The sequence below is a fragment of the Callorhinus ursinus genome, unplaced genomic scaffold (genome assembly GCF_003265705.2).
Source record: "Callorhinus ursinus isolate GAN/ISIS: 27379988/994484 unplaced genomic scaffold, GSC_fseal_2.0 scaffold61, whole genome shotgun sequence".
Classification (NCBI taxonomy): Eukaryota; Metazoa; Chordata; class Mammalia; order Carnivora; family Otariidae; genus Callorhinus; species Callorhinus ursinus.
In genome coordinates this window covers 5,124,773-5,133,274 of record NW_027397123.1, presented here as the reverse complement: position 1 = coordinate 5,133,274, position 8,502 = coordinate 5,124,773, and the positions used below count along the sequence as shown (strand labels likewise).

General features: G+C 41.7%; 1 pseudogene; it reads right to left on the bottom strand.

The window, feature by feature from the left end:
- On the bottom strand, positions 1-3,502 carry LOC112810584 (methyl-CpG-binding domain protein 4-like; annotated as a pseudogene).
- Between the last annotated feature and the right edge of the window lie 5,000 nt (positions 3,503-8,502).

Here is an 8,502-nt window from a genome sequence, read left to right as displayed (position 1 = left end):
TTAATTTTTCACAATTTTCCAAAGTCAGTCATGATGTTTCTTTAGCTTATGGTCTTCAGGATGTACCTGCTTCCACTCATTGACGCAAAAAATTCGGTAAGAGTCATATTTGCCAATCCTACAAAGCTCAAGTGGATACCTCCACTACTTTGTCAGATATTCATCTGAGAACTTGACAATGGTTTTTGCTTGAAGATTGTGGAGACCAAAGAGGTTTAGGAAGTTCTGACACATCTCTGCAGTCTGGGGTTCTTGCTACCTCAGCTGAAGGATACTTACTTCTCCAGAAACTCCCAAAGCACAGGCATTGACATTTTGCCTGAGGTCCGATTGAGAATTACAGTAGCAATGAGAAGCTGCCGTGGAGCATGGAAAGGCGTCTCTTGGACAAAATTAAAAGGTGACCAAGGAGGTGTCCACTTCTTAAAGGCTTTGCGTCGTGGTGGGGGGCTAAGAACTTCTCTGTTATATTTGCTGGAAAAACATAGGCTTGTTTTCCTTTTTTCTGTTTGTGTCTGTGGAACAGTATCTTCTTGACATATTTTCAGAGAAATAGTCTTTCTCAGTTTTTGAGCAGTTGTTGTCCATTTCAGAGCCACATTTTCAAATGTCAGTATGCAAATGTTCCTTCCTTCCCCCAGTTTCTAGTTTTGTTTATATTTCCCCAGCTTCTAAAAAGGTTTCCTCACACTTCTCGTTGTGCTTCTTCGCTTGAACATAATTTGTTTACGATGCCAGAAGTTATTTGCTCAAAACAAAAATTTGATCCTGAACTCAATAATTTTTTTTTTTTACAAGTCTCTTTTCTTCATTGGTTACATCAAGGGGCTTGTTGCTTGCTCCAGCATCAGAAATGGAGATAAAACTTTTTTTATCAAGCTGACTTTCTGCACAAGGTTCACCTTCAGCATCTGCCTTATTAAACTCAGATTCTCTTCTCCTATTACTTTGAGCAGAATCTGGAAGACCCTTCTGGCACCCTGTTTTAGTTGTCTTCATTGGAATTCCTTTCAAAATGTCCCCTTTCCTTTAGACTTTCTAACCTTTCCGGAGTCAACATCATTAACACCTTCATCTTCTTTAAAGTTAGCTAATCCCCTGCTCTTTTGCCATGCCAAACTACCACTTGGGAGGGGAGAGGCATCCCTTTTCCACCAGCTTCGTGTCCTGAGGTTCCAGTTTGAATTTTTACTTTGATTTTGCATTTGCGATGTCAGAGGTGCTATGCTGCAGTCTTTATATCTGGACCTGATGCCCCTTTTAGAAGGTTTAGAAACAATAAAATCAAACTCTTCTGGTGTAAGACAAGTCTCTCCATTTTTGTGAAGATAATTAGCAAGTGCACTTTGGGATCTGAACTTTAGTCCTTGTGGACTAATCAAATATATATCCTATCTTCCTGCTGTTTTCCCCGATCACCTTTGCTTCACAACGCATGGGACAGACTCGTGACTTTCTGTCGTGATAGTACCACCAATCTGAGCAGAAGCATTGGATTCTTGCAGCAAGGGATTCCACTCGCTGCTGCTTTTTATCCCCATTTGTTTCTCATCTCCTTCCACTCTTTCCAATCCCAGAGCAACATCTTCCTCACAGAGGTCACAAGGTTGGTCTGGGGCTAAGCACCCACTGGAGGTGACCAAGGGGGCAGCCCCACGGTCCCCCAGGCTCAGACCCACCATTCCAGCTGTGCCCTTCCAATGGGTTCCGGGGGCAGCAATGGGACCGAGAAGGTGCAATGCCTTAGGAACGGAGCAGAACAAGATGCGAAAACTTCCTCAGCTCAGGGCACTAGGCTGACACCAAAAGTCAAGGCAGTGCAAGTCTGTCAGACTTCACAGCTGCTTTCTGGCCACCCCCTCGGCCACAGCGGCCATCACATAGCTCAGCCAATCAAATCCCACAGAAACTCTTTAATAAACGGTGTTAGGATCACTGATCGCCTACACAGAAAATCATGAAAAAAGTTTATCCCTGCCTCAGATCACAAAAAATTGATTTTGCAGGTGAATTGAAGTTCTGAATGTGAAAAGCAAGACTTTAAATATTTTAGAAGGAAATAGAGGAAAATACTTTCATGACCTCAAGATAATTTTGTTTAACAAGAGGGGGAAAATCACAAACCATCAAGAAAAGACGGCTATGTGTGATTACATTAGAATTTAAAGTTCTATATAACAGAAGTACCATCAACAAACTGAAAAGACAGACTCAGAATGAGGGCTTTCTGCAACACATACAACTAACAAAGAAATAATAACCTAGCTATATAAAGAATTCCTACAAATCAATAAGAAAAGAGGGGTACCTGGCTGGCTCAGTCAGTACAGCATGCAACTCCTGGTCTCAGGGTTGTGAATTTGAGCACCACATTGGGTGTAGAGACTACTTAAAAATAAAATGAAAAAAAAAAGAAAAGAAAAGAAAAACAATTGCAATAGGCAAAGAACAACAGTGTTCACACTCAATAATTACCTAATAACATTGGAAACATGGAGGGATGACAATAGAGGAGGCTTATGACAGCACAAATAGGAAGGAAGGGTAAATTCTCATTCACCAAAGAAAAAGATAGTGCCTGAAACTGAAAAGTCAAGAGATAGCAATGCAAGTACGGTATTTGGAAATATCAGCTAAAAGAACTGAGAATGTTTGACTGTGGGGGGGTGGGGGAAGTATCGAAATGAGATAAAGGGAGAGGTGGCAGATGATGCTGTTTTCTACAGTGAACCTCACAGAATTATTAACTTTGAATAAAAATTGTAAAGAATGAAACCGGGAAAGAAAGGAACCCAGAAAAAAAAAAGATACCTCACGGGGCAGAAAAAAAAAAAAAAACTTTTAAATTATAACTAATGTTTTCAGAGAGAAAAGATATTTCATCCATGAAACAAGAGGAGGAATTATAGAAAAAGGACACCCAGAAAATATATAAGAAGGGCACCTGGGTGGTGTAGTCGGTTAAGCATCTGACTTGGTTTCAGCTCAGTTCGTGACCTCAGGGTCATGAGGTTGGGCACCGTAGGGAGCGCCGCACTCAGCAGTGAGTCTGCTAGAGATTCTCGCTCTCCTTCTGCCCCTCTCCCCTCACACTCACTCTCTCTCTCTCTCTCTCAAATAAATAAATCTTTTTTTAAAAAATAGGAAAATCTCCAGGAAATCAACAATTCAAAGACTTCATAGAAAATAACTTAAAAAGTTAAGTCAAGAAAACTTTCCAGAAGGGAGGAGAGAGAAAGAGAAATAACACGTCTCAAACTGACCTCTTGATCTTAATCTCAGAACTGCTTTTCCCATCATCTTCCCCATATCTGCAAATGGCGGGTTCATTGTTTCAGGGGCTCAGGTCAGACATCTTGTAGTCAGGCTTGACTTTTTTATTTCTCCAACACCCTACCTCCAATCCTTCAGAAAAAAATCTGTTGGTGTCACCTCAAAATATATCAAGATTCTGACCACTTACCATCTCCGCTGGTCCATCCTGGTTATAAGGATTCATCATCGTTCACCGACAGATGAACGGATAAAGAAGGTGTGGTATATATATACACAATGGAATATTATGCAGCCATCAAAAGGAATGAGATCTTGCCATTTGCAACGACGTGGCTGGAACTGGAGGGTGTTACGCTGAGTGAAATAAGTCAATCAGAGAAAGACATGTATCATATGACCTCACTGATATGAGGAATTCTTAATCTCAGGAAACAAACTGAGGGTTGCTGGAGTGGTGGGGGGTGGGAGGGATGGGGTGGCTGGGTGATAGACATTGCGGAGGGTATGTGCTATGGTGAGTGCTGTGAATTGTGCAAGAATCTTGAATCACAGATCTGTACCTCTGAAACAAATAATGCAATATATGTTAAGAAAAAAAAGAAGAAGAAGATAGCAGGAGGGGGAGAATGAAGGGGAGTAAGTCGGAGGGGGAGATGAACCATGAGAGACGATGGACTCTGAAAAACAAACTGAGGGTTCTAGAGGGGAGGAGGTGGGGGGATGGGTTAGCCTGGTGATGGGTATTAAAGAGGGCACGTTCTGCGTGGAGCACTGGGTGTTATGCACAAACAATGAGTCATGGAACACTACATCAAAAACGAATGATGTAATGTATGGTGATTAACATAACAATAAAAAATTAAAAAAAAACAAGGATTCATCATCTTGGTTTACTACAACAGTGTCCAGACCAACCTCCTTGCTTTAGGCTGTGCCCTCCCACTGCCTATTTGCAATACAGAACTCAGAATTATTATTTTAAAATAGAAGTCGGGGTGCCTGGCTGGCTCAGTCGGTTAAGCATCTAACTCTCAGGTCTCAATCTCAAGGTGGTGAGTTTGAGCCCAGCACTGGGATCCACACTGGGCATGGAGCCTACTTAAAAAAAAATTTTTTTTAATTAAAAAATAAAATAAAAGCTAAATCAGGTCACTCCTGTGTTCAAAACGTACCAGTGATTTCCTATCTCAGAGTCAAAGTCTTTACAGTGGTCTACAAGACCCTACAGAATCTGGCTCCCTCCTATCTTTCTGACTCATCTGTTACTCTCTTTTTCTTACATCAGAATGGACACTGGGCTTCACAAATAAACAAGGTCGTACTGTGCACTGCCAAAGGGGCTGGAAGATCACTAACCAAATTGCTAAAGGGCTTGCTTCATCCCTGCTCATCCCTATGAGCACTGGCATTGCATGGTGTGCAAAGTTTAAAAAAAAAAAAAAAAACAATGTTTTTCCCCCCCTCAAGCATAATTTCTAGGCAATATCTTGTTGGAACCCTAGGGTCCCACAAACCCCCAGTCAACCCCCTGGATTTAGTCCTCCTGTTTTGCCTTCTTTGGACTCATCAATGTCTTAATTATTTTTCTCCTGTATTATCTTTAAAAACATTCTTAGAGTAATCTTTCCATGGGCATTAATGTATGGATGCTTACTTAAAAATAGTTGTTGCAGACTTCTTTAAATTAGTGCTTTTACTACTTTTGAAACAATACAAGAAACTTATCTCTGTTTTTAATACCCTCTTGCCTTTTTTTGCCTTTTCTTTTAAGATTTTTTATTTATTATTTGAGAGAAAGAGCACAAGCCAAAGGGAGGAACAGAGGGAGAGAGAGAAGCAGACTCCCCACAGAGCACAGAGCCCACCTCAGGACTCCCTCCCAGGTCCTGGGATCATGACCCAAGCAGAAGGCAGGTGCTTAACCAACTGAGTCATCCAGGCACCGCCTACTCTTGCCTTTTTTTCTATACATTGTTGTCATATGTCCTATTTCTGTATATATTACAAATTTTATAAAACATTATCATTATTGTTTTCTAATTAAGAAATATTCCTTTCGGGCGCCTGGGTGGCTCAGTTGGTTAAGCGACTGCCTTCGGCTCAGGTCATGATCCTGGAGTCCCGGGATCGAGTCCCACATCGGGCTCCCTGCTCAGCAGGGAGTCTGCTTCTCCCTCTGACCCTCTTCCCTCTCGTGCTCTCTATCTCTCATTCTCTCTCTCTCAAATAAATAAATAAAATCTTTTAAAAAAAAAGAAATATTCCTTGCTATTTCTCACATATTTTTTTCTTTCTGGTACTCTTCATTCCTTCCTGCAGTGTGTGCTTCTCTTTGAGGCCGTTTTCCTTTAGCCTGAGGAAATCCCCTTTATTTCACTTCTTTGAAGGATATTTTTACTGGATATATAATTATAGGTTGGGTTTTTTCCAGCACTTCAAAGATGTTATCCATTCTCTTGTTCTTCCTTGGTTTCTGTTGAAAACCCAGCACTCCTCCCAGGGACTTCTGCCTAATGGCTCACTGGCCTGACCCGTGTCAAATGGTCACCCCAGGCTTCAAGGCCGAGAATTCTAGTATTTCCTTATTTCCAGCCTCTATTGTAGAGCAAGGTCAGGGAGAAGGGAGTTGGACTCAGTGTCATAGGAAGTAAATGAAAATATATGAGTGTTGCACTGGTGGCATCAGAAGAGACGTGTTCAAAAGACATTGTATGGGAATGGTCTATAAGATAAGGTAGCTGTTTGGATGTGGAGGGAAAATTAAAGGGTAACCCTAAGGTGTGTAGACTGAGTAACTGAAAGAGTAATGATAAAATTCACAGAACTGTGAACATCCAGAATATCTTGTTTTGGGGAAAAGAAGAGTTTGGTTAAAACCTGATGAGTTTGAGGGATTGACAGGCATAGACCTGCTACTGATTTTTCATGTAGATATTGTATCCAGTCATCTTACTAGCTCTGATGGTTGGATTTTTCAGTTAATGGTCATGGATTTTTTAGGTCAAACAATCGTAGGATCTGCAAATGATGATAGTTTTTGTTTACATGTCCATATTTTTATACTAAAAAAAAATTTCAGGCATTGCCTCTCCACAGCATTGTGATAAGTCATTCTGATGCTTCATCTTTTTGTATGTTATTTTTTTCCTTTCTATAACCTGTTATGATTTTCTCTTTATCCCTGGAAGTCTAAAATTTCATGACTTGGTGTGAGTCTTTTTTTTTTTTTTTTTTTTAATTATCCATTGAGAGAAGTACTGAGATGGGTCATTTTAACTTAGAGATTTTGGTTTCCTGAATTAGCTAATTATATCCCTCCTCAGCTTTTTCTGATTTCACTTTCTGGAACTCCTCTCATTTGAATGTTAAACCTCATGAACTGATTTTCACTCTGATTCTCTGTGTTCCCTCTCTCTCTCTGTCTGTCTCTCCTCCTCACCACCACCCCCCACCCCCCGTCACCCCTGGTTAAGGGTTCCCTTGTTAATGGCAATGTAGGAAGATCTTGAACTCACCTCCTCCATGGATACACCAAATCTATACCTATTTATAGAGTAATTCCTCCTAAAAAAGAACCAAGGGCTGACTGAAAGTGACATCTAAATGGAGACTTCCAGGAGGCAGTTGAATAGGTTTAGGGGAGGAATCTGGGCTAACGATACATATTTAGAGAACAAAGTGCGGATGTTATTTAAAGTCTGGAACAGAGAACAGATCATCTAGTAAAGATTTCTACCTGGCAGGGGTGCCTGGGTGGCTCTGCCTTTGGCTCGGGTTGTGATCCCTGGGATCAAGCCCCGCATTGGGCTCCCTGCTCAGTGGGGAGCCTGCTTCCCCTTCTCTTTCTGCCTGCCTCTCTGACTGCTTGTGATCTCTCTCTGTCAAATAAATAAATAAAATCTTTAAAAAAAAAAAAAGATTTCTACCTGGCATTTCCCTGCATATAAAAGGGTTACGGGGAGTGCCTGGGTAGCTCAGTTGGTTAAGTATCTGACTCTTAATTTCAGTTCGGGCCACGATCTCAGGGTCATGGGATCGAGCCCTGCATTGGCTACCATGCTCAGCACGGAGTCTGCTTGAGATTCTCTCTCTTCATCTCCCTCTGCCCCTCTGCCCCTCCCCCACTCACATGCTCTAAATAAATAAATAAATAAAATCTTAAAAAAAAAAAAGGTTACGGTGAACCAAGATGTGGCAGCCCAGGGCAGCCTTGCTGATCCCAGGGTGAAAAAACAAGGGGTTATTTCCTGTGTAGGCCCTGATGTGAGAAAGTTTCAGAAGTGGAAATGTAAGGAATGGGAATACAGAGAAGAGACCCAAAGACTGAGTCCTGGTGTACCCAAAATTTAAAGGTTGGGGCAATGAGGAAAAGCCAGCAAAGGAAAATGCAGAAGAGTGAACAGTGATGAAGGAAGTGAGCCAAGACAGCATGTTCTCTGAAGCCAACGGTTTACAGTGTTTGAAGAAGGAAGGAGTGACTGTGTCAGATGCTGCGGGCTGGCCAAGCAAGATGAGGTCTGAGCAATGAGCACTGGATTTAACAACACAGGGTCATTGGTGACCTTGGCAAGAGCCACTTCAGCAGAGGGGAACGGAGGGGCTGAACGCCTGTGTGCTTTCAAGGAAGAACAGGGCAACTCTCTCAAGGACTTTTGCTCTAAAGGGAGGAGAGAAGTGAGTCATCACTAGGGAAGGATACAGGGTAAAGAAGTTTGTTTTGTTTTGTTTTTCATCTTACAATGGGTGATATTATAGCACATGTATATGCTGATGGGAATGATCCAGTAGATAGGGAAAACTTGAAGATACAGAATAGGGAAAAACTGCTGGAGCCAGATGCTTGAGAAGGTAAAGGAAGCTGGTAGCCAAAGTTACAGGAGGGAAGGCCAAGTACACACGCACACAGAGGGACGCAGTCCCTGTGTAGATGAGGTGTAGACGGGGTGATGGGAAGTCCACAGGTTCTCTCCCACTGTTGGAAGTGGAATGAGAGAGAAGGGATATGAGGTTTCAGAAAGAGGAGAAGTTGTTAAATTGTCATCTAGGTGAAATCCACTGCCTTCTTCTCTCAACTTTGAATCCAGAGAAACCGAGCTATTTTAAAGACCTTCTGCCCTCGGTACACTATGTGATGAAAAGGGTCCTTATGTGTTTATATTTCATACCTAATCTTTACCATGAGATAACAGAAGCAATGAACATTCCTTACATAAAGTAAGGTCACTG